This window comes from Taudactylus pleione, unplaced genomic scaffold (assembly GCF_031769625.1).
Source record: "Taudactylus pleione unplaced genomic scaffold, aTauple2 ptg000019l, whole genome shotgun sequence".
In the NCBI taxonomy this organism is placed as follows: domain Eukaryota; kingdom Metazoa; phylum Chordata; class Amphibia; order Anura; family Myobatrachidae; genus Taudactylus; species Taudactylus pleione.
The window spans coordinates 13,205,728-13,233,263 of NW_028284421.1; the positions used below are offsets into that span (position 1 = coordinate 13,205,728).

General features: G+C 44.8%; 1 protein-coding gene across 2 annotated transcripts in view; it reads right to left on the reverse strand.

Annotated features, from left to right (window-relative positions):
- The window catches only part of APBA2 (amyloid beta precursor protein binding family A member 2), a 416,211-nt gene that overhangs the window by 309,313 nt on the left and 79,362 nt on the right, over positions 1-27,536 (reverse strand). For both annotated transcript variants that reach the window (XM_088443436.1, XM_088443426.1), the window contains exon 2: positions 19,443-19,516. The gene's annotated coding sequence lies outside the window, so the exon portion shown is untranslated. The remainder of the gene's footprint in view (positions 1-19,442; positions 19,517-27,536) is intronic.

Genomic DNA, 27,536 nt, shown 5'->3' on the forward strand with positions numbered 1-27,536 from the left:
TCTCCCAGATTTCTCGGGTAATCCCCCGCACTCCAGGAAAAGTAGGCATATCTCCCGCACCCCGCCCACTTCCTAGAGAAGTGGACAAGACAGGGAGATTTTACTGGGAATTTTTGGGTCCGCGAGTAGGGGCCGGGGCTACAATGGTGCAAAATGCATCATTTAGTCCTGCCCCCTGCCCACGGACCCGCGAATTACAGCCTTTTTTTGCCAGTGGGGCGGGGCCTAATGACGTATACAGTCCGGCACCTCCCCCGAAGTTGTCACAGAGTCTCCTCTCCAGGGCTTCTCCTGGGGAGGGGATTTAGAATGTCGGCAAGTATCACCTACCCAACTCTCCAGCAATTGTGACAATGCAGTCCCAATTATGGTGGCAGGAGAGACCCCTCAAATCAGGACTGTCCCTCGGAAATCAGACTGTTGGGCAGTATAGAGCATAAAGGAGACATCAGTGTCACATTTATTTTCCTGTACACAAGACATAAATAAATTAATATATTGATGTTAGCAGCTCTTTAAATAATAATTTAAAAAAATGTAAAAGACGCCAGCAACAGTATACACAGATTTTTGTATTTCTGTCTTCCAGACACAAATATATTCCAGACAGTGATCAAGGAAAACAATCTGCAACAAGTGTTGCAGTCTGAGGACTTTCAAGACAAATTGGAAGAGGTTTTAGAGCTGCAATCATTGACACATGAGATACCTTATCTGTGAATGGTGCAGTGCGGTAACATCTGATTGTATATCTCGGGTAGCAACTCTTGTTTTTAAGATAATATCATTCCATTAGATTTTATATGGGAAGAAAGTATTAGGTTTTATTACAACAAATGTCATTTGGAATAGGATATAAAATGCCCACAGCATTATTGCCATTTATGTATTGCTGCCAATTCTCAAATCCTCTGGTGGGTAAATTTGGAGTCAGTACTTCTGTCTCGGCGATGCTTAGAAAATAAATCGGCTCCAAGTGAATAAGTGTTTTTGTGCAGGGATGAAAATGATGATGATTATAATTATTATAAAAATCACTATTAAGTTTTTTTTCAAACAACAATGGACTTTTATGATAAATACCATTTAGGTAATACTTATATAGCGTAATACTAGTGGTTGGAGGGAGGGGAACTAGGTTTGTGAATGCTCTCTAGAAGCAATGCATCTTTTACCCTGTTAGGCCATTAAGGTTCAGCAAAGCACTGAATGTTAACTTAATAACACCACTGCAGGGGAGATAATTAATATATTGTAGATTATCCTTTGTAAGGGTTCTAGCATTTCAATGAAATTCTAAATTAACTTTGGGGAAGTCTCTGATGTGGTGATGTGCATGTGACGATTTATCCATCTTGCACATCTGTAGTGGAACTGAAACCCTAGATTTGGGAATTTACTTCCACTAATGCAGGGCCGGTGCAAGGCTTCTAGGTGCCCTAGGCAAAACTTTTGCCTGCAGGCCCCCCCCCCTCTTTGCACAGGTGGTGTGCCAGATAACAGGTTGGGTATGAGATCACGGCGGTCGGGATGCCACTGGTCAGAATGCCGACAGCAGCATCCCGACACCCATAAGGACAAAAGGTAAGTCTAACCCTTACCCCTCTCTACCTGGTGCTAACCCTAACCTCCCCCCTAGTGCCTAAACCTAACCTCCCCCTCCCCGCACCCTAACACTCTCTCCCCGATGCCTAAACCTAACCTCCCCCTCCCCGACCCTAAACCTAGCCCTCCCCCCTAGTGCCTAACCCTGCACCTTAACCCACCCCCTAACGCCTGATACTTATCTTCAGGATGCCGGTGGTCGGATTCTGGTGCCGGGATATTGACACTGTCGGGATTTTCACCCACATCCTGCACGCCGGGATGCAGACTACATGTCGTTTCGGGTATATATACACATAGAAATATATATATATATATATATATATACACACACACATATATATATATATATATATATATATATATACACACAAACATATATATATATATATATATGTCTGTGTGTATATATATGTAAATGTTTGTGTGTATATATATATATATATATATATATATGTGTGTCTATATATATATATATATATATATATATATATGTATATATACACACATACAGTATTCCTATATATATATATATATTATTATATTTACATCACAGACTTAATATATGTTACATGCTGGTGCCTACCTTTCCACAATGAGTACAAGGGAAGTTTGCTGCTGGGCGCCGACACCCTGGAGCAGTGCTGCATCGTATCTGCTCACTGTCTGCCTGGTGTGAACAGAGTCTGTGGAGGCTGGAGACGGGCCGCGGAAAGGCTGGAGGCGGAGCAATGGCTCCGTCGGCCATGTTTTTTTTTTTTTTTTTTTTTCAATCGTTCTAAGCAGCGGCATCCCAGGGAGGGGGGTCAGAGACAGTGAAGGGCGGGCTGAGCGGCCGCTGGCTGCTTAGGCTCTGAACGCCACAGTGGAATCATGGAGAGGGGGGGGGTAATTAGTGAAGGCCAGGGTGGACTGAGCAGGAACTGGCCAGACGTCCCGGGAGCCAAAGCCATCAGCATATGACAGGAGACATTGCAGACTGGCAAGGCAGAGCAGTGAGCAGAGTGGGCCGGCCAGTGACGTCGCCGTCGCCGGACCCAGCTGCCATAGACTCTATGTGCGTGCTTTTTTTTGCCTTCTCCGGGGGTGGGAGGAAGTGGGTGTAGATAGGCGCCCGCCGCTGGGAATTCACCGGGTCTCGCAGCCTGCAGTACTGGCTTCCAGGAGAGGGAAGACCATTCCCTCTCTCCAAGGCAGCCTCAGCTGGCCACCCTTCAGGTCCCGGCGCCCATAGGTGGCTGCCTAATGGAAGCGCCGGCCCTGCACTAATGTGAAAAAAATATATGCCTATAGATCAAACTTATTTAGAAACCTTTCTTCATACATGCCACGATGGCTGCCCCCTCCGGGAGGTCGTTGACGCAATTCCACGCAAATCGTGTCAAAGGCACCCTTCGGACCGACCACTTTTGCCAGGCAAGTGGGAGGGGGGAGCGGAGGGTGCGGTCAGTTCGGGAGACTTGACCTCTCTTCCGGGGAACCGGGAGCACCACCAGATGGTATCTGTAAGTAGTAGTGAGTAAGAGGTACTATACATATATATATATATATATATATATATATAGTCAGGTGCATAAATATTGGGACATTGACAGAATTTCATATTTTGCCTCTAATCACCACCACAATGGCTTTGAAATGAAACTAACAAGATGTGTTTTAACTGCAGATTTTCAGATTTAATTTGAGGGTAATTACATCCAAATCAGGTGAACGGTGTAGGAATTACAACGGTTTCTATATGTGCCTCCCACTTTTTAAGGGGCAAAAAGTAATGGGACAAACTAAACAATCCTAAATCTAACTTTCACTTTTTAATACTTTGTTGCAAATCCTTTGCAGGCAATTACAGCCTGAACGCATAGACATCACCAGACACTGGGTTACATGATGATGCTCTGCCAGGCCTCTACTGCAAATGTCTTCAGTTCCTGCTTGTTCTTGGGGCATTTTCCCTTCAGTTTTGTCTTCATCAAGTGAAATGCATGCTCAATCGGATTCAGGGCAGGGGATTGACTTGGCCATTGCATAACATTCCACTTTTTAGCCTTAAAAAACTCTTTGGTTGCTTTTGCAGTATGCTTCGGGTCATTGTCCATCTGCACTGTGAAGCGCTGTCCAATGAGTTCTGAAGCATTTGACTGAATATGAGCATATAATATTGCCCAAAACACTTCAGAATTAATTCTGCTGCTTTTGTCAGCAGTCACATCATCAATAAATACAAGGGAACCAGTTCTGTTGGCAGCCATACATGCCCACACCATGACACTACGACCACCATGCTTCACTGATGAGGTGGTATGTTTTGGCTCATGAGCAGTTCCTTTCCTTCTCCATACTCTTCTCTTCCCATCACTCTGGTACAAGTTGATCTTTGTCTCATCTGTCCATAGGATGTTGTTCCAGAACTGTAATGGCTTTTTTAGATGTTGTTTGGCAAACTCTAATCTGGTCTTCCTGTTTTTGTGGCTCACCTATGGTTTACATCTTGTGGTGAACCCTCTATATTCACTCTTGTGAAGTCTTCTCTAGATTGTTGACTTTGACACATATACACCTACCTCCTGGAGTGTTCTTGATTTGGCCAACTGTTGTGCAGGGTTTTTCTTCACCAGGGAAATAATTCTTCTGTCATCCACCACAGTTTTCTGTGGTCTTCCGGGTCTTTTGGTGTTGCTGAGCTCTATGGTGCGTTCTTTCTTTTTAAGAATGTTCCAAACAGTTGATTTGGCCACACCTAATGTTTTTGCTATCTCTCTGATGGGTTTGTTTTGATTTTTCAGCCTAATGATGGCTTGCTTCACTGATAGTGACAGCTCTTTGGATCTCATATTGAGAGTCGACAGCAACTGATTCCAAATGCAAATGTCACACCTAGAATCAACTCCAGACCTTTTACCTGCTTAATTGATAATGAAATAACGAGGGAATAGCCCACACCTGTCCATGAAATAGCTTTTGAGTTCATAGTCCCATTACTTTTGGCCCCTTAAAAAGTGGGAGGCACATATTGAAACTGTTGTAATTCCTACACCGTTCACCTGATTTGGATGTAATTACCCTCAAATTATATCTGAAAGTCTGCAGTTAAAGCACATCTTATTTGTTTCATTTCAAGGCCATTGTGGTGGTGAATAGAGGCCAAAATATGAAAATTCTGTCAATGTCCCAATATTTATGCACCTGACTGTATATATATATATATATAGGTTCTTGAAAATAGGGGTGCACTCACCAGTCTTGTAATGCAAAATAGTAGAAAAACTTTATTTCATCATAGTAAAAGGTTACACCGACATTTCGGTCCTGTCTGGACCTTTGTCAAGGCACTTGCCTTGACAAAGGCGTGTCGCGGCCGTTTCAGGGACATGTCACATCCTGCTTCTGTGACCCCATACATTTGCATATATTCACACAGCAGCTGCGAACGGAAAAGTAGCTGCGGTGGATATAGTGTACAACTCTGAATCAGGCCATAGTTCTCTATTCAATTTGGTAAGTTGTGCTGTCATCATTCCTCCCCCTCATTCCTCCTTCTCATCGTTCCTCCCTACTCGCCCGGGATCAGCCATGCTGCTTACCTTTGGTGTTGTGCGGCTGTGCCGAGCAGCAGCCACAGAAAGGATCCTGAATGTGCTTGGTGGGAGATGGGGAGGGCGGAGCGCATGGGGCAGGCAGCTGCAGCGCTTCCCGTTGTAATGTATTTTAGCAGAGGTTCATTCGGCAGAGAAGAAGCTGGGTGCACTGCTACTATTATACATTGTGGCGGGCAGTCAGTGGAAGTGGTGGGTGGAAGCCATAAACAGGGTGGTGTGGCCAGTGCCCTGTGGGCAGAAACCTAGTTACAGCTGTGAGCACAGAATCTGCCACAGCCCCGTGTTGAGTAGCAGAGATCAGGAATATCTAGAGTAGAGGGTAATTACTGTCCTCACTGCAGGAGTCATATTGTCGCAGTCCTATAACACAGGACTCTTCTCAGTCAAATGCTCTCTCCCTGGTGGCCGCCATCAGCAGCTACAGCTTAAAGCAGTGTTGGCTAACCTTGACACTCCAGCTGTTGTGGAACTATATATCCCAGCATGCCCTGCCACAGTTTTAGCATGCCCTAATAGCAAAACTGTAGCAGTGCATGCTGGGTTATGTAGTTCCATAACAGCTGGAGTGTCAAGGTTAGCCAACACTGGCTTAAAGGGTGCTCTACATACAGGTTATTCCCGTGTAAGCCATCTTGTGACTGTCACTAAGGTGAGACAGCACTGCGATGGGGCAGGGAAATGCAGGGGTTCTAATTAACATTCCAGGGCATCGTGAGTCTCCTGCAAGATGGGGGAGGGTAGGCAAGTATGTCTAGTAGTCTGTTGCAGGAGATGAGGATCTCACCTTCCTGCATGACAGAAACAACCATCATAACAGTCAAATGGTTTTGTGAAAGTTGAAATGTAAGTTATCTAGATATTTAGATGGAACGGGCAATATGCCTGTCAGTGTGTACCCAGCAATACACTGTAACCGGATATTTCTCTCAGCACCAGTTACTGCAAATAGGTATATTGTTTTTCTTTAGTCTCTCAGGTTGAGTCTCCCATTTCCAAATATTCTGAAATACTGAATATTCCGAATTACGGTATATTTTTAGCATGACTGAGATAGTGAAACTTTTGATTTTTGATGGTTCAATGTACACACACTTTATTAAGGCACACGATTATTAATAATAAAGTATAAAATGACCTATAGGCAATACTTGCCAACTCTCCCTCATTGTCAGGGGGACTCCCTGAAATAGCAGCAATCTCCCTGTCTCCCTGAAGAGTCTATCAATCTCCCTCATTTCACCTTACCCCCATTATGACACTGTTATATAAAAGAAAAAGCAGAGATATATACATTCAAATGGGATCATTAGTATAATTTCCCTGTATTGGTTATAAGGCACAATAATCGCTATGGTTACATGTATTTTCTGAGAAGTATCAGTGTCTTTTCATCAACAAGTAGATGTTACTAGCTGCTTTGGGGCTCATTTACATGTGGATGTAAATCAATTTTATGACACGCCTCTCAGATGTAGCAGTACACGCCCACTTTACCGCCGTGCTCATAGGTGCTGCTTTCACAATCTCCCTGAAATGCTTTTTCAAAAGTAGCCAAGTATGCTATAGGCTGTGTGTATAAGGTGTATATGAAACATAAATTAATTTCATGTATGCACACAAACTTTGTTTGAGCCAGAAAATTATTGCAGGCTGTGTATATAAGGTGTATATGATTAATAAATGCATTCTGTGTTTAAATTTGGGCACAATTCCTAAGACATTTCAATATAGTATACAATTATTCCAAAATACGGAATTTTCCGATATCCAAAATACCCTTGTCCCAAACATTTTGGATATGGGAGACTCAACCTGTATTTAGTTTGATAGTAATACACCCCTTGATTACAGTGGTAAGACCTAAATTCAAATGTGCCATTAACACCATATTTATTTTACGTATATATTTATTTTTACCATGTTTATTTTACGTAGTGCTTATTTACGAAGCTGCTACAATTGGGTGACAGTAACTGCAAAGAACAACAGAATAAATAGTTTTAAAAAACTCTCTACAGCCCCTCTCATCAGCAGACTAACACAGGATATACTGCTGCAAAGATTGATTAGTCAATTAAAATATTAAACAATGCAAAGCCTGAACAGGTCCAAGAATTAATCTAAAAAAATGTGAAGAGGCAGATTCCTTAATTGATTTAGTTCCACCACTGCAAGAACAATTAGAAGGTACATATAGGTTGACGCGCATTAAAATGCTCAATGTATTCTCATTAAGTGTCTACTCAACTACAGTTACAGAAATACAGAGTATAGGACATTTATAAAATGTATAACATTTATAAAATATAGTGCAATAAAGATGTTGAGTTTATCTGTCAGAGCAGCAGAATAACATGGATATAGGGAAGTGCATGCTGCTGTTTGGGGAACATTTATGTAAACCAACAGTGCAGTGTTTATAAATCTAGGATAATTGTGCGCATACATTTTATGTAAACTGTGCATTTATGCGCATATGCCCAGTTGGACGCATCTCGAGTTCAGCTGTGCACTAGTAGCTAAGTTGTACATCAGATACTTCTAAAGTTGAGTACACACTAGACGATATGTCGTCCGATCCTGCGGATCGGGCCTACATATCGGGCACATTGTCTAGTGTGTACCCACTATGCGCGCTCCCGCAAGTCATTCATTTGTGTGGTTTCATCGGCTTGCATGCACAGCCAATGGTGCCAGTGAACAATATATCGGACGGTCGCTATCTCGTTCATCATTACCATCAGGCATCGCACATCACGGGTGGCTAAGTGTGTACCCAGCGGCCTTACACCTGAGTGAAAGCAATGACAATGTTCTGCAAATGCTCCATTTGTAAACAAAAAAATCGAAATGCCTTCTGGAACTAAGAGATATATAAAATACATGGTAATATTAATGACTGACTTCACTTAATAATTGTCAGTAAATGGATTTTGGGATTATTTGACCCCCAGATGCTGCTAAGAGAAAACTCAGGGTGGAGTTTACTCAACACAACATAAAAAGCAGCATTTTGGTACAGGTAATAACTTCAGAAACCAAAATCAGATCTTAAATAAACTAGTATAAATATAAAAATAAAATATGGGAGTTGGAGAGCTGCAGAATTCATAACATTTAATAATAAAAGGCCTGATTCAGACCAACTCGCGAGCGGCTATCCGCTCGCAAGTGGGTCGATGTTCTGGACTGAGCATGCGCACGACGGAGGGAGCTCCGTCGTGCGCATGCGCCAGACGCGACGAGCGAAGGAAAGTCCTTCGCTCGTTGTGTCCGATCAAAGGGGGCGTGCTGTCAATGTTGATTGACAGCACGCCCCCTTTGGTAGGCGTGCCTCCCTGACGAGAGCGTTCCCACGGGAACGCCTCCCGTCAAAAGCCGGCCCACTGACATCACTAGTGATGTCAGTGGGAGTGATTTTGGCTCTGATAGAGCCAAAATCACTCCGGAGCTTGCGGTCATCAAAATGCACGCTCGTATAGCCTGTGGGTGGTGACCCACAGCTATACGAGCGTCCAGAAGGACGCTCCATTTTCATGGAGGCCGGCCCTCATTCAGAGCGTGTGCTCTGCTCAGAGCGTACGGCTCTGAATGAGGGCCAAACTTCCATAAATGCCATAAACTTCAGCTTAAATACATGTAAATTGTTCTGTGGAACTGCATTAACGATGAAAACGACCCGCTATGGGCTACAGAGTGTATTTATAAGTGCCAGGGGGGAGGCGGTTTCTATCTCTATCTTTTGTCTCTCTTCCCCCCACCACCACCTTTTCCTCCTTGATTCTCTCCCTCTTACACCATGTCTTCCAGTGCTATCGCTTTCCCATCCCCCTGTCTCTATATCTCCCTCTGACACTCTTCTTCCCCTCTTTTTTTTCTCCCACTGCCCTGTTTCTATGTACCCCCCAGCTCTCTCTCTCTTCTACTGTAGGTCTTACATGCCCAGGATCACCATCAGGGACGGACTGGGCTCTAGATCAGCCCCGGCATTCCCCTCTGTGCTTGCGTATAAGGGATGTGGCCTCGCCTCATGGGGCATGGTTAAATATCTCTGCAGCTTTTAGAACGGACCGGCCCATCAGTCCATCAGCCCTTCTGGCATTTGCCAGTAGTGCCAGATGGCAAGCCCAGCCCTGTTCACAATTCACGTATCCTTGGAGATGGATTTAAAGTGTTGCCAGCTACATAGATCACACGTATGTTATAAACTAATTCCCAGTCCCAGATCACCTACCCGGTGACCTTGCACATTATGAACTGTTTCTGTGTTGAGTACTAATATAGTTGTTGAAAGAAAATCGTTCACGTTGTTTGAGTGGCACGGTTAGGTAGGGGGCGCTGTGTGGGCTTTGTCAGTTACCTGGTCTTTGTGGAGGGTGGACACTCCGTGTATAACTGATGCTGGGACTGAGCTACCGGAGGAAGTCCTTCACATTAGACCAGAAAATGCTGTGGGTCTGTAGGAAGGCCCATGCAGCGCTCTCTAAGCTGAGAGAGAAAAAAGCGGACATTGGACCTTGTCATGTGGAGCAGAGGAGGATTTTAAAAAAATAATAATAATAATTCAGTGCTGGATGGTTTTAAATTTTGCTGTATTGATAGACATAATATTAATGGACATTTGACATAATGTGGGATAAAAAACATGACATCAAGGCTACATTTAGCTGAGGCAGTGACATTAAGGTGGCATGTCAGTCTTAGATTGAACTATACTTAATTAGTACTCTATTGTAGTACCATAAAAGCACATTCATTGCTGAGATGTAATAGCTGTCTGCATGTAACTTTGGCAGCTTAGGTACGGAAAAAACATATCTTCCCTAAAGGAAAAAAAACAGCAGAGAGATGTGGCAAAGGAAACATTGCAAGAAAATAAGCTCTTAATCCACTTTATCGCCAACCATCAGTTTTCTTTGTACTGTAAGTCAAAATAAAAGGGTAAAGGAATAAAGGAGACAGAACAGCACCTGCTCAGTGAGCAGCTTATATAATATGTGATTTGTTGAATATCAAAATGAACATATCTTTTCAGAGACATCCCTTTATTATATTCTCTTGTTATTCTTTTAAGATGTACTCTGTCACTGTATTATAGAAAGAAACAATGGGAATGTGCATTAAACTATCAAATGAGGACAACATTGAACCAGTGACAGCATATAAAGGAGGACATAGGAGTCTGGGAGAAACACATCACACAGCTGTAGTTTTTTATTCTCATTAGATTGTTTTAATAAATACACATACATGAGCTGCCAACCTTGTTTTGTGTTGTATTAAATTAATTATAATGTTTCAAGACAGTGATTAAGGAATTGATTTAAGAAGCGTTAAAGAAGCAAAATTCCAGTTAATGCCAGAGAATCAGATTTGTTGAATGTTACCCCTTTTATAGGAGATTACCACCTTCCCATAGACCAATATGGGGAAGGCAACGGTGAGCTATAAGTTATGATGTTCAATCCCAGTGATAAGTGAGGGAGCCAGGAGCAGTGTCCAAGGGGATATTCATGTAAGTTAAGGCAAGGATAGGTTGGCTGTATGTATATTGTCTGAATAATAGTAATAGTGTAGCTAGGGTTATCATATATTTTATTTGAGAGAGAGAACACCAGCAATAACATGGAGGGTCAGATCCACTTTTGGTCACAGTCTTTCATACACCTCGCAATTATGTCCTAAGTAATACGCTTTAAAAATACTGTACATTTTTATTTAACCACCTGTCACCATAAATATACCCATGTCCCCTCCAGCCCTTTTGTACAGGATGTGCGTGAGATAGTCTGCTAAGATAACATTGTTAACTTATAGCAAAAGATGGCTAATCTTCAGCCAGACAGCCAGGCATGGAAGTGCAACTTGGGTGGACAAGTTTAGCCCCTCTGCCAGTAGCGATCGCAACCACCACATAATAGGACAGCTGCATGCTAAATGAAGAGCTAACTGTAAAACAATTGCTCCCTCTGCCACTTCAGCACTAGCTGCCCTACAGGCAGGGCCGGATTAAGGTTTGTGGGGGTCCCGGGCAACTAACTTGTGGGGGCCCCGAACAATAAAAGGGACATCCCCCCCCTCCTGCACCACGCCACTATGCTACCAATAAAATTGACACCACGAGCACCATGCCACTATGTTAAGCAATGTAAAAATGTAGTTATAAATGGTAATATTGCTTACTTTTCAAATCAATTTGCATTTAAAATGGGGATGGAGTTCCAATGTATACTAATACATACTTTCAATGGAGTATTTGAAAAAAATAAATAAATGTGTATTTGTGATTTACACTGTGCTATGTGGGAGCACAAAACCAGCTCCATCTTTCAAACCCCAGCCCGCATCCTGACAACGCAGCAAACATAGCAGAACGGCACTGGCTAAGGTGGATGGGGGGTACTCATTCCTCTGGTGGGTAACATGGAACCAGACACAGACCCAGCAGCACACAACGCAGGGGTCTATCTGTGCCCACCCACATCCATCACCCAGGAACACTTAACTATATCACTGGCCGAGCTGTGGCCACAGTGCATACTGGGTGGTGTAGTTCTGCCCACATGCACTGAAGGTGAAAACTGCACATACAGGACTACAAGTTCATGACCAGGGAACCAGCTCCCAGCAGCAGTTGTGGTGTAATACACTGCTCCCGGGAGTTGGCCAGGTCAGGGCAATATCTGCGGCAGTGTGGGGACCCAGGGGCGTCCGCCCCGTCCGCCTCCCCCTATAATTCGGCCCTGTTTACAGGGCATTTCTACTTCAGGGTCCATAGGGTATCCACAGGATACCTTGGGGTATAGGTGTGACGTCAGTCGCAGGGCACCAAAGAGTTAAGCTTTCAGCCTCCCAGGATGCACTAGGTCCCCCTCCTATACCCCGCCCCCGGGCCAAGGCACTACAGTTTAGTTTGGTGCCCGGCCGGCGTCGGGTGCACCTGTCGGAGTGGGGGCTAGAAGAGCCCCTGAAGCTTTCTTCAGTGCAGCTGTGGCTGCACATCTGGATGTACAGCATGGACAGTCAGTCCTGACGTCCATGCTGTCTTCCCTACACCCCCGCCGGTACCAGAACGCCGGTACCGATCCGGGGATGCTGGTGAGCATCTGGGGTCACAGCTAGCGGTGACCCCAGATGTTCCGGACCATGGCCGGATCCAAGGGGGACAAAGGTAAGCAGCGGGGTCCCGCGGTGGGTCCCTGCTGGTCACATGGTCCTAAGTCCCCAGGCAGGGGGCTCCCTGGGGACTGGCTGCAGCGTGGAGCCAGGTACTGAACCTGCGCTTTCCACTACCCCCTGGGACAGCGGACCGCAGCAGAGCGGTAGCGCTGCGGCGTCCCAGGGGTTAAATGCATGCCAGGGGAGCGCGCCTTCCCTGTCTCACAGCCGGCGCCTCCCCCGCTGCACACAGCCCTCTCTGCACTGTGCTGACTGGCCCTGTGTCAGCGCTCCTCCCCCAGGCCAGCTTCTCTCTGCTCCTCGGCGGCCATCTTCTCTGCAACGCATGGTGAATGCTGCTGGAAGTCTGGAAGGAAGCATCGTGGTCTGGGTCCCCCCGCATACCTCTCCTCCGCTGTGGCTCAGGTCTGTATGCAGCGCTGTGTCCTACCAGGCCCTGTGTCTGTGTAGTTGAGTGATCAGCGCTGTTAGTGCAGGAATTGTTATTTCTCTGCATTGTATGTGACTGTGCTAGCGCTGCCTGTAACTTTTCTTCTCTTAACTGTCAGCTTTATTACTGTCCCTGTTCTTTCTGCTAAAGCCCTTGCGGTGCGGTGCTGCAGGGTGGTCTCTCGCCTATTTAATACTTAATTGGTGAGAGAGGTCACATACGTGGTGCCATCATGTCTGAAAGTGATTTTCCCCTCCGGCTACAGTGTACCACGTGCAAAGTACCGTTAGCGGAGGGGGAGGGTAGCGCGGAGGGCCTTTGCCGGCAGTGTTTGTCCATGGCGCGGCCTATTACGGTTACAGCACCGGTACAGGAGCCGCCCTGGGCTTGTTTCGCTCAGGCGTTAACAGCTTTAGTGGGCCAGTTAGCTCCGCAGCCCGTGTTTACTCCGATGGGTTTGTCCCAGCAGTCTGTGGTGTCGTCACCCATGCAGGGGTTCCCACGACAATTGGTGGTACCCCACAGTCTCCCTATTTCCCCGCTCCCGGGTTCTCAGGAGCCAGCGTGGGTTAACTCCCTGACGAGTTCTGTACAGCACTTGTTGGATGTGTTGCAAGGGGAGTCTGTGATGCGGCCTCATAAAAGGCCGGTGGCGTCTCTGTCCGCTCCTTATGAGGATGACGAAGGGAAGTCTGATGATGGGGAGATTCTGGATCCTTACGATCAGGAACCTCTCCATACTAAGGACGCTGATGCTAAGTCCAAAGTATATATTCCTGGACTTATTCGGGCGGTCCGCACAGCCTTGGTGATTGAGGAGGAAGTTCCCCCAGCGGCTAAATCTAAGTATGCCTTTTTCAAAGATGTGAAGGGCGATGCCACAGTCTTTCCTCTTTCGGGTCAGTTGGTGGACCATTTAGAGGAGGCGTGGAAACAACCTGGCAAAAGATACCAGCCGCAGAAACGCCTGGCGGTGGCTTATCCGTTCATGGATAATTATTTTGCTAAGTGGGAATCCCCTCCACAGGTGGATTCTCACGTGACCCGTCTTGTCCGTAGTGCCACACTGCCGATGCCATCCATGTCCTCCCTTAAGGATGCTACGGACCGCAAGGTAGAAATCTGCCTGAAGTCCGCTTATTCCCTTGCAGGGGGGGCAGCACGGCCGGCTATGGCCATTTGCTGGGTTGCCAGAGCGATGGAGCGCTGGGCGGATTCATTAGAGGCTTCTTTTGAATCCGACTGTCCGGCCGAACAGGCGGAGTTGATTGGCTATCTCCGTGATTCGGCCACCTACATCAACGAGGCGGCTCTAGACATTAGTACTCTGGTGTCTAGAATTTCTTCAGCAGCGGTAGCTGCTCGTCGCACCTTGTGGCTGCGATCCTGGAAGGCGGACGCAGATTCCAAGAAAGGTCTGGAAGCGTTGCCGTTTACCGGAGAAGTTCTCTTCGGTCCGGATCTGGATAAGATTGTGGCCACGCTGGCGGCAGCCAAATCTGCTTGTCTCCCGTCGGCCGCTGCGCCTTCTGGTTCGGGACCATCGTCCTTTCGGTCATCTAGGGCCCAGGGCAGGCCCAAACCACAGTCGTTTCCTCGACAGGCTGGCCCTAAGAAATCGGTCAAGCCCCGGAAGCAGGCATGGAGTACCAGACGTCCGGCCCCCAAGCCAGATGACAAGCCTGCGGCCTGACGGTCCGGGCCTCCCTTTGGGGGATCCCAGGGTGGGAGGCCGCCTGCTACAGTTCGCCCAGTGTTGGTCGACCACTACGACAGACACTTGGGTTCTGGAGGTGGTTTCCCACGGATACGCCCTCTCCTTCCGGCACAGACCCCCGGCTCGCTTCTTCACCACGGGTCTACCATCAGACCGGAACAAGGCTACGGAGCTGCGGAAGGTATTGCACACTATGCTCCAGGCTGGAGTTATAGTGCCTGTTCCATTCTCCCAGAGGGGCCAGGGTTTCTATTCAAATCTATTTTTGGTACAGAAACCCAATGGGTCATATCGTCCGATTCTCAACCTCAAAGCACTCAACAAGTCTTTGCGGGTCCCGAAGTTTCGGATGGAGACCCTACGGTCCATCATTCTGGCGCTGGAACCTGGGGACTACATGGTGTCATTGGACATACAGGACGCTTACCTGCATGTCCCTATTCTTTTGCGCCATCAACAGTTCCTCAGGTTTGCAATCCGCAGCGACCACTTCCAGTTTCGGGCGTTACCTTTTGGCCTGGCAACAGCACCACGTGTTTTCACCAAGGTGATGGCGGTCATGGCGGCTTCTCTGCGGCTGCAGGGAGTCCGCATGTTGCCGTATTTGGATGACCTGTTATTGGTGGCAGGATCTCCTGAGCTCCTGTTACGCCACTTGGACCTGACCATTGCACTGCTGCAACGGCACGGCTGGCTAATCAACTGGCAGAAGTCCACTCTAATCCCGTCTCGGAGGATTCTGCATCTTGGAGCCTTATTGGACTCGGGACAGCAAAGGATCTTCGTGACGGAGGACAAGATCTCTGCTTTACAGTCAAGGGTGCGCAGTTGCCTGCACAGCCGCCGGGTGTCCTTACACTCGGCGATGAGGTTACTGGGCTCCATGGTGTCGGTGTTCGACATGGTGGAATACGCCCAGTTTCACTCCAGACCTCTGCAGCACCTGATCCTGTCCAAGTGGAACGGGCTGCCTCAGTCTCTGAAGTCCCAGACGATTGTGCTCACCCAGGAGGTTCGCCTGTCCCTTGCGTGGTGGTTACAGACGACCCACCTCAACAAGGGACGTCCGTTCTGGGTTCCAAATTGGGTCCTGTTGACAACGGACGCCAGTCTTCGGGGCTGGGGAGCAGTTTCGGGTCCACACTTGTTCCAGGGCAGGTGGACGCCGACAGAAGCGGAGCTTCCAATAAATATCTTGGAACTCCGTGCGGTCTTCAATGCTCTCCAGCAGGCACAGCGGTTTCTCCAGGGTCGCCCGGTGCAGGTCCAGTCGGACAACGCTACCACCGTGGCCTACATAAACAGGCAAGGAGGAACTCGCAGTCGGGCGGCTCTCATAGAGGTCTCTCGGATCCTGGTTTGGGCGGAGCGCAATCTTCCGCTAAATTGGGAGGCGGACTTTCTAAGTCGCCAGGACGTTCATCCAGGGGAATGGTCCCTGCACCCGGACGTTTTTCAACTACTGGTGGACAGGTGGGGTCTTCCAGAAATCGACCTCATGGCGTCCCGGCACAACAACAAGTTGCCGGTGTACGGGTCTCGCACAAGAGACGAAGGGGCGTCTCTGGTGGATGCTCTGTCCGTCTGGTGGACGTTCAGGTTCGCATACCTGTTCCCTCCGGTCTCCCTTCCACGGGTAATCCGGAAATTCAAACAGGAAGGAGGGACGCTCCTGTTGATAGCTCCCGCGTGGCCCAGATGGCACTGGTTCTCAGACCTTCAGGGTCTGTCCGTGGACAGTCCTCTGCGGTTGCCGCTACGACCGGACCTTCTGTCTCAGGGTCCTTGTCTTCACCCGGACCTGACTCGGCTGTCTTTGACGGCGTGGCTGTTGAGACGGCCATGCTGAGGTCCCGGGGGTTTTCCAGCTCTGTGGTGCGTACCATGTTACGAGCTCGGAAACCGTCTTCTGCGAGGATATACCATCGCGTGTGGCATACGTTCTTCCAGTGGTGTCGACCGAGAGGTTATGCACCGCGGGAGTTTCGTCTGTCTCGGATTCTCGCCTTCCTGCAAGCGGGACTAGATCATGGGCTTCGCCTTGCTTCTTTGAAGGTACAGGTTTCGGCCCTATCTGTCTGGTTTCACCGTAGGATTGCTACAATCCCGGATGTGCGCACCTTTATGCAAGGTGTTCTCCGTATTCAGCCGCCCTTTGTTCCACCTGTGGCGCCTTGGGATTTGGCTGTGGTCCTGAGGGCTCTCCAAGGACCGCCGTTTGAACCACTGGGCTCAGTGGATATTAAATGGCTAACAGCTAAGACTGTTTTCCTTCTGGCCGTTGCTTCGGCCAGACGTGTTTCTGAGTTAGGGGCTCTTTCTTGTAGACCCCCTTTCTTGGTTTTTCATGGGAACAGGGCAGTGCTCCGCACTCGGCCCGAGTTTCTTCCCAAAGTTGTTTCCCAGTTTCAGAAATAGTTGTTCCGGCCTTTAACTCACCGGGTCTTTCCGTGGGTGAGGCCTCTTTGGATGTTGTGCGGGCCTTAAGGACTTATGTTGACCGCACTTCTTCGTTTAGGAAGTCGGACGCTTTGTTTGTCCTCTATGGCTTCCGTAAAAAGGGTTGGCCTGCTTCAAAGCAAACTTTGGCAGCCTGGATCCGTATGGCTATTTCTGAAGCTTATCTTCATGAAGGCCTACCGGTCCCTCCTTCTCTGAAGGCTCATTCCACTAGGTCTGTGGGTCCTTAGTGGGCAGCTCGACGTGGTGCCTCGGCAGTTCAGATCTGCAAGGCTGCTACATGGTCTTCTGTCCATACCTTCGTGAGGTATTACAGGTTTGACACCTTCGCCTCTCAGGATGCTTCCTTCGGGCGGCGGATTCTCCTTTCTGCACAGGAGCGTCCCCACCCTTAAAGGATACTGCTTTGGGACATCCCCAAGGTATCCTGTGGATACCCTATGGACCCTGAAGTAGAAAATATGAGATATGGTAAGAACTTACCCTTGTTATCTCTATTTCTACGAAGTCCATAGGGTTCCACAGGACTCCCGCCCTGTCGCACCTGTGCTGCAGATGGGCTTTGCTCTGGTCACCGGTTTTCCGTCTCCCTCTGGTGAGAATGTGATTCTTGTATGTGTCCAGATCTTTGTTCTCTCTCTTCCTTCTCCTCCTCCGGCGTATGGCTTGGTAACTAACTGAGATGCCTTGGCCCGGGGGCGGGGTATAGGAGGGGGACCTAGTGCATCCTGGGAGGCTGAAAGCTTAACTCTTTGGTGCCCTGCGACTGACGTCACACCTATACCCCAAGGTATCCTGTGGAACCCTATGGACTTCGTAGAAATAGAGATAACAAGGGTAAGTTCTTACCATATCTCATATTTTTCCTCTGATGTGAAGCATTATCATTAATTTTAAATACATACAAGTTATTCCTGATTCCATAGGACCACCTAAAACCGTAAAAACAGGCCTGTTTTTTTTTACCATTGGTCCATATCCAATCCTGATCAGATAGATAAACTAATGAAGTAGATGATGACAATTAAGACGCAATTAATGCCTTTTTTCCCAAGAAATGTATTAATGTATTTACTGGGTGTTAGACATGTATCTAAGAACCTACCACAAAACAGATTTTTAAAAATTTTAGCGCCCCCTTCATCTACATGATGAGTCTATGTGCACCACTTTCAGAAAATGTTGTGCTTCAAGCACAGCTCTGCCAGATGTAGTATGCTGGATATATATAACAATTATCAATGACATTGACATATTAGATTACATGGAACAAGGGCCAGAAGTCAGCGCAAACTACAATCTTAGACTTGAGAACAAAATGATGCTATTTGTCTGTCCTGACAGGTTTGATGCTCAGTTGGAAGCTCTGATCACATTACATTTCTGCTGTAATTGTGAGTCTCATTATTTTTGGCAACGGGTTGGCAACAACAATGCCAAACTGTCCTTGTGCCCAGACTGTGGTACATGTATAATAATCATAACTCTGGGGGAGTACATTCCTTAAAAGGAAACCAGCTAGTGAATAGATTACAGACTGTTTCCCTTGTCTTACATTACAAATGTAGTAGCATCATCTGTACAAAATGTCTCTTGTTATATGATACAGAGCCGGTACTGTTATCATAAAATGCCTGTGTCTAAATCAGTGATGGTGCGGTCAGCTGCCATGTATATGCCAAGTAATCAATAAAGGCATAGTTTAAATTCAGGACAAAAAGACTAATTGTATTTGACAATGATGGGATTTGAAAGGAGGTGGTTGTGATCCTATCTTGGGGTAGGTGGTATGTAATATCGTTGTGTATTACCAATGTTAATAGGTGAGTAATCTGTTTACTACTTCTTTCCCCAGAACTAAGGGCCTGATTTAACATGGATCACACGGCTGCGTTCACATGCACCCGCTAGCTGGGAAAATGTACTAATGAATGCAATCGCATGGCAACCGCAGCTCTTTACCAAGATGCCCATCACTGTATAAAGCCGGCCACTTCCCATGACATGCATCCGCAAGTCAGCGAAAACATCGGTAACATCGAGTAACATCGGAACCATCCGCACAGTTGTGGTTGACCTGACCCTACCTCACAAACTGCTAAACTGCCTGTCGCCATCTAGATCTCTCCCAGCGTATACAGTCGCAGGGCCTTAATTATGCACACCCCTGTAATGGCGTTCAAACGCACAGGCATGCCTGTGTTCCACTGACCACCCCCCTCCACCCCCAATTGGTCACTTCCGGTCAATCACTATGTGATTGGACTGCGTGTTCACTGTGATCACTTCCCGAACGCAGCGGCCAATTTGCACACTCGCACTGCGATACATACGCATGCGCTGAGCACAAACAATGACCGGCTGCGTGTGATCCAATCAGAATAAGGCCCGAATACCGTTAGCATTTGCTTTTGCTAACATGCAGCATTGTGGGAAGAATGGGAAATCCTACCTCTGTACGTGATGCTACAGTACTGTGATCAGCCAGTTACAGCACATTCTCTTGCACATACTTCCAGCAGAAACCTGATAAATGGGAGAGAGAAAATATGAATGAGGGCCAGTATAATCTCTGATCATGTCACAGCACTGCAATGCACAACATTTATTTTCAACAAATGACTTGTAAATTATGCGATAGTAAGCAAAAATGTGATATTACCACCAAAATATTAATTTGTGCTTAATTGAAGCTAGTAATAGGAAATTCATATCCTCAACACAGACATTGTACCAAGCATTATTAGGAGTTTGTGGCTGCCTCCCTTTCCCTGTAACCTGTCAGTAATAAAAATACACAACAGTTCAGGATATAACCTTGTAGGGTTTTGGGGTTGTACCATGGGACATTGTACATTTTACATATTCAGAACTAACATGTGAACTCCCTTTGACTGCTATCCAATTGCTCCCTCAATCATATTATTGGGGTATTAGTGTCAGTTTGGGTTTTTACTTTTTGTCTGTTCCTCCAGTTACGTCATACAATGTCACAATCTCAGCATTGGCCCTGCCACTAAGCGACTGCACAAAATTACTGTATTCTTAACGGATTAGCACAGGTCAAGGACATTAAAAGGTTTTGTATAGCCATAGACCAGAAACACATTATCTGCATGTTTCTTTGTTGTAAGATAGATGCAACAGAATGGTTAAATGCTTAAAGACTACAGAACGTATCTATACAACTCTTTCAATATATCCCTATAAAGAATAAATCTATCACATATAAGACTACTCAATTATTTAGGAGACAGGCAAATTGATTGCATTCAAACAAATTAACATTCCCTAAATTGCCAAACAACCAAAAATACAGAGTACAGCCAAGTAATATTATGGAATAGAAAAACAACACAAATACTGTAGTATTTAAAATATAAAACATAAACTGATACAATGCAGCACTCTACCATTCTAAAAACAAAATAATACATCTAGAAAAAGTCCACTGTATAAACTCCAACCTAGGATTTCATTAAAGTTTTTGTTCAGTCTCCTCTCCTCTCTTTTATTTCTTTCCTGCTTCATGAAGTAAAAATGGGTTTCCCCAACACCAGTTACCTAAAGCCAGGATTTGGACAGCATTTTATTCAGATTAATTAAATAGGTCTGTATAGACTTTGTCCTCGTGAATCAAGAGCTGCAGCAGGCTAGAACTATATATATGTACAGTAGCAAGGTCCTATTTCCTGCTTCAGGTAAATGGAAGTAATAATGCCTTAAATGGGGAATGGTGTGTTCAAAGAGGACACTTTAAAGGTGATGTCTGCAAAAATATATAGTATAGGGTGGCCCATAAGTGTGGAAACACCCTTATTAAAAGGAAATGAGTAAGGAAATATTAAGCCAGTGTCTAAACTTATGATATGGGAGTGAGGAAAACTTTTTAGGGTATGTCACCAGTATGGAGGCCATCTCGAAGTTGGCCATCTTGGATGCAACTCTGTTTTAATTGGGAAGATAGTCATGTGACATATCAAACAGATACAGAATTTCATAAGAAAAGCAATGCTATTCTTTATTTAAATGTATTTTTATTCATTCTCAAGTTTTCTTGTGCAGGTAGTCACATTAAAGACAATGGTGCTAATACAAACAGAACGTGTTGAGATTGCCTTGATATCTGGAGAACAAAGCACACGTGCTATTGCAAATGATTTCAACCAACATCACCCAAATAGGCCACCCATTACTCACAATGCAGTTGCCAAACTCTTTGCCAAATTGAATGAAATCAGGTCAGTTGCAGATACACCAAAAAGTGAATGACCAAAAACTGTTACAGATGAAGCAACAACTGCTGTGCTGGCGTCATTTTTAAAGAGCCCACAACATAGTACTTGTCGTCTATCTTGAGAATGTGGAGTTAGTCGTATATGGCCATTTTGAGAATTTTGTCAACACATGAATGGCACCCCTACAAGATTCAGATGTTGCTACACCTGACTGAGGATGACCCAGACCATCGAGTGGAGTTTGCACACAAGGTATTGTTTAGTGATGAGGCAAATTTCTTTATCAATGGTGAGGTAAACAAACAGAGCCACATGTACTGGTTAGAGGCAAACCTTCACTGGATGGATGGATGCCTGTAGGGTTGTAGTTTCTGCAAAACAGTTGGTATGGTGTGGCTTGTGGGGTACCCATATTGTGTGACCATTCTTCATTGATGGAACATTAACAGCAGCACATTACAAGAGGTTGTTAGAAGAAGAGATTTTATCCTCATTGTTATCAGAGAATGGGTCATATCCTAATTTCTTCCAGCAAGATGGTGCCCCATCTCATTATGGACTCATTGTCAGGGAATATCTTCATGTGCAGTTTCCCCAAGGTGGATTGGTCGTAGAGGTCCAGTCCAGTGGCCACGAAGATCCTCAGATTTAACTCCATTACATTTCTTCCTGTGGGGTTACCTGAAGGAACATGTTTATGCTGTGAAGATACAAGATCGTTATGATCTGCAACAACGAATTGTTGATGCTTGTGCTCAGATTCAGCTGGATTCAACTAGGTTCATCAGGAAAGGGAAAAAATAATAGCCTTAGCACTGCAACATGGTGGATAGGACTATGAACATATCCTATAAACCTTATGTTAAAACTCATGACTGAATAAAGGTATGTTAAAATGAAGAACACTATTGTTTACTTATGAAATTCTGCATTTATTTGATATGTCACATGACTATCTTCCCAATTAAAAAATTAGAGTTGCATCCAAGATGGTTGACTTCAAGTTGGCCACCATATTGGTGACATACCCTATAAAGTTTTCCCCCACTACCATATCATATGTGTAGATACTGGATTAATATTTAGTTACTCAATTCCATTTTGTAAGGGTGTTTCCACACTTATGGACCACCCTGTAGTTTGTAATATGTAGTTTAAGAAAAAGTTTGTCGTGATGCACCTGGTATTTGTGAAATGTGTTCTGTATAATGTAGCGGATAATGTGGTACAGTATGCAATGTGGTGTATGCACCTAAGCTGCTGGGTCAGTGTTCATCATGTTGGAAACCTCATCATGATATCTTCTAAATCCAGCCCTAGTTTCATTCAAGGACTGTCACAGTTCAAGAGATACTCTTCACTAGAACATCATTTCAGCCTTTGTCAAAAAATTAAATAAAATGGTTGTCCTCCAGGCTGCGAACTGAGGCATCAGTACATTCAGAACATTTGGGTAAAAAAACATGGAAGTTCTGCTACTTGGTGCAAAGATGGTCATGGGGAATTTATGTTTACACAGACCTCCTTAATTGGTGCGGGTTTATAGAATAATTTCACCCAAAACTAAATAGTTTGTTTTAAATGTTTCGCAGGTAGATGAATAAAAAACAGATATACAAAGAGGAAAAGGCGCTAACTACCACCGATTCTATTGTACTGTATACCTAGGTGGTGGTGAGACTGTCAATTATTCAAGCTTCATTGGAAAGAAATTCCATCTTGCCAGGCTGCTATGATTCAATGTGAATGTCCTTAAACCTGGGAAGATTAATGGTGTACCTACATGTTAATAATCTCTGATACAAGAAGATGGTTCTATGGGACTGATATAGGAATTTTTTTTTTTTTTTAATTGTATCTGGCCAGGGCCGTAGCTAGGGTAGTGCGGCCGGTGCCATCGCACAGGTCACCACAGGTCAAGGAGCGCTGTTTGGGCCTGTCAAATTTCTGTTTATTATCATTCTTGCTTGTAGCTTCCTCTTATTTCATCTCCAGCATCTCCTGGCCTCCCTTATCTCTTCCCTGGCCCTTCCCCATGAGGCCATGGCACTTTTTTAGGTGCATTATGTCCCTTTGAAAAATGAGGGGGGCGCCAATGCTCTTTCTGGCACAGGGCACCAAAAAGTCTAGTTACGGCTCCTTCGATCCTGTGAGGAAACACAGTGGATTAAATCAAAGGTGCAGAGAAATGAATGTGTATTTGATCAACCTGATGCAGTTTGGACTAGCGAGTAATACAGAGGATTTTTTATTCATCTACCTGCTAAACAAAAAGTGGTATTAATTCTGAATAAAGAAAATAAGCAATAGTGGAGAAAATACAATTTATGAAAGCTACACTGCGTCTATATCTATAATAAAAGCCAAGTATATTCATACAGGAAGGAGTATGGAGGATTGAAATTTAAATTGTAATTAATGATTGAATTTATTGTGTACAGCTATATTGGTGCATTTTTTATTTATGTGTTTTTTATTTATGTGATCTTTTTATGTTTGTTAATGTCAATGGCCATAGTCTTTTTATAATCAATAAATGTATTGAAATTATTCATCAAAAGTGTGAATAATTTATCCAATCAGCAGCGCTTCCTATATATTTTATATACAGTCCGGGATTTATTCATTTATTCTTAAGGGTGTGGCAATTACCTCCAATAAGAAGCTGCAGCAGTTATTGGATAAAGATCAAGTGATATCCATATTTCGCTAGACACCAGGGTGTGTTCCTCTGTTTTAAATGTTTGCTGTGAAGTTAAATACTTTATGGGACCAAAATATCAGGAAAATACAGGTATAAGAACTTTATCTATTTTACTCACCTAAAGCTGGTTTCATTGGCCGATCAATTGATCAGCCAATGTATCTGCTACCCGTCGGGCAGTGTGTACCCACGATATGTTGGTGAACGCCAGGGTTAACTGACATATCGCATTGGCTGTGCTGCACAGCCGATGGACAGATATGTCTGCAGACATATCTATCCATCAGCAGGTGTGTAGAGGCGGGTGGCAGACTGCCCGTACACACACAGCAGCAGCCGCGAGGAGGGGGGCGGGACACGCCCCCGCCCGCTGGGATTAGAGCCGGATTAAGGCTTGTGGGGGCCCTGGGGCAACTAAGTTGTGGGGGCCCCACCAAGCCACATGGAGCCTACCCCCTCCCCCACCACACATTAAACACGCACACACACATATAATATATATGCAGCAAACATCTATTTTATATAACATAAATACTAACACACACACATATACAGTATACACACACATAAACTCATGCACACTAACACATATACACAGTATACACACACTAGCACATACAGTCAGGTGCATAAATATTGGGACATTGACAGAATTTTCATATTTTGGCCTCTATTCACCACCACAATGGCTTTGAAGTGAAATAAACAAGATGTGCTTTAACTGCAGACCTTCAGATTTAATTTGAGGGTAATTACATCCAAATCAGGTGAACGGTGTAGGAATTACAACGGTTTCTATATGTGCCTCCCACTTTTTAAGGGGCCAAAAGTAATGGGACTATCAACTCAAAAGCTATTTCATGGACAGGTGTGGGCTATTCCCTCGTTATTTCATTATCAATTAAGCAGGTAAAAGGTCTGGAGTTGATTCTAGGTGTGACATTTGCATTTGGAATCAGTTGATGTCGACTCTCAATATGAGATCCAAAGAGCTGTCACTATCAGTGAAGCAAGCCATCATTAGGCTGAAAAATCAAAACAAACCCATCAGAGAGATAGCAAAAACATTAGGTGTAGCCAAATCAACTGTTTGGAACATTCTTAAAAAGAAAGAACGCACCGGAGAGCTCAGCAACACCAAAAGACCCGGAAGACCACGGAAAACAACTGTGATGGATGACAGAAGAATTATTTCCCTGGTGAAGAAAAACCCCTTCACAACAGTTGGCCAAATCAAGAACACTCTCCAGGAGGTAGGTGTATATGTGTCAAAGTCAACAATCAAGAGAAGACTTCACAAGAGTGAATATAGAGGGTTCACCACAAGATGTAAACCATTGGTGAGCCACAAAAACAGGAAGACCAGATTAGAGTTTGCCAAACAACATCTAAAAAAGCCATTACAGTTCTGGAACAACATCCTATGGACAGATGAGACAAAGATCAACTTGTACCAGAGTGATGGGAAGAGAAGAGTATGGAGAAAGAAAGGAACTGCTCATAATCCAAAACATACCACCTCATCAGTGAAGCATGGTGGTGGTAGTGTTATGGCGTGGGCATATATGGCTGGCAATGGAACTGGTTCCCTTGTATTTATTTATGATGCGACTGCTGAAAAAAGCAGCAGAATGAATTCTGAAGTGTTTCGGGCAATATTATATGCTCATATTCAGTCAAATGCTTCAGAACTCATTGGACGGCGCTTCACAGTGCAGATGGACAATGACCCGAAGCATACTGCAAAAGCAACCAAAGAGTTTTTGAAGGCTAAAAAGTGGAATGTTATGCAAAGGCCAAGTCAATCCCTGACCTGAATCTGATTGAGCATGCATTTCACTTGAAGAAGGCAAAACTGAAGGGAAAATGCCCCAAGAACAAGCAGGAACTGAAGACATTTGCAGTAGAGGCCTGGCAGAGCATCACCAGGGATGAAACCCAGCGTCTGGTGATGTCTATACGTTCCAGACTTCAGGCTGTAATTGCCTGCAAAGGATTTGCAACAAAGTATTAAAAACTGAAAGTTAGATTTAGGATTGTTTAGTTTGTCCGATTACTTTTGGCCCCTTAAAAAGTGGGAGGCACATATAGAAAACGTTGTAATTCCTACACCGTTCACCTTATTTGCATGTAATTACCCTTAAATTAAATCTGAAAGTCTGCAGTTAAAGCACATCTTGTTTGTTTCATTTCAAAGCCATTGTGGTGGTGAAAAGAGGCCAAAATATGAAAATTCTGTCAATGTCCCAATATTTATGCACCTGACTGTATATCCACATTAACACATAAATACACACTAACACAGTATACACACAACACATACTGTATATACAATAACACATACACTTATATACACACAAACACATACATACACATATATACACACTTACACAGTATACATAAACACATACTGTATATACAATAACACACACACACACACACACATATATATATACACACACACACACACACAGTATACACACAAACACATACTGTATATACAATAACACATACACACATACAGTCAGGTGCATAAATATTGGGACATTGACAGAATTTTCATATTTTGGCCTCTATTCACCACCACAATGGTTATGAAATGAAACAAACAAGATGTGCTCTAACTGCAGACTTTGATTTAATTTAAGGGTAATTACATCCAAATCAGGTGAACGGTGTAGGAATTACAAACGGTTTCTATATGTGCCTCCCACTTTTTAAGGGGCCAAAAGTAATGGGACAAACGAAACAATCCTAAATCTAACTTTCACTTTTTAATACTTTGTTGCAAATCCTTTGCAGGCAATTACAGCCTGAAGTCTGGAACGCATAGACATCACCAGACGCTGGGTTTCATCCCTGGTGATGCTCTGCCAGGCATCTACTGCAAATGTCTTCAGTTCCTGCTTGTTCTTGGGGCATTTTCCGTTCAGTTTTGTCTTCATCAAGTGAAATGCATGCTCAATCGGATTCAGGTCAGGGGATTGACTTGGCCATTTCATAACATTCCACTTTTTAGCCTTAAAAAACTCTTTGGTTTCTTTTGCAGTATGCTTCGGGTCATTGTCCATCTGCACTGTGAAGCGCCGTCCAATGAGATCTGAAGCATTTGACTGAATATGAGCATATAATATTGCCCAAAACACTTCAGAATTAATTCTGCTGCTTTTGTCAGCAGTCACATTATCAATAAATACAAGGGAACCAGTTCCATTGGCAGCCATACATGCCCACGCCATGACACTACCACCACCATGCTTCATTGATGAGATGGTATGTTTTGGATCATGAGCAGTTCCTTTCCTTTTCCATACTCTTCTCTTCCCATCACTCTGGTACAAGTTGATCTTTGTCTCATCTGTCCATAGGATGTTGTTCCAGAACTGTAATGGCTTTTTTAGATGTTGTTTGGCAAACTCTAATCTGGTCTTCCTGTTTTTGTGGCTCACCTATGGTTTACATCTTGTGGTGAACCCTCTATATTCACTCTTGGGACGTCCTCTCTTGATTGTTGACTTTGACACATATACACCTACCTCCTGGAGAGTGTTCTTGATTTGGCTAACTGTTGTGAAGGGGTTTTTCTTCACCAGGGAAATAATTC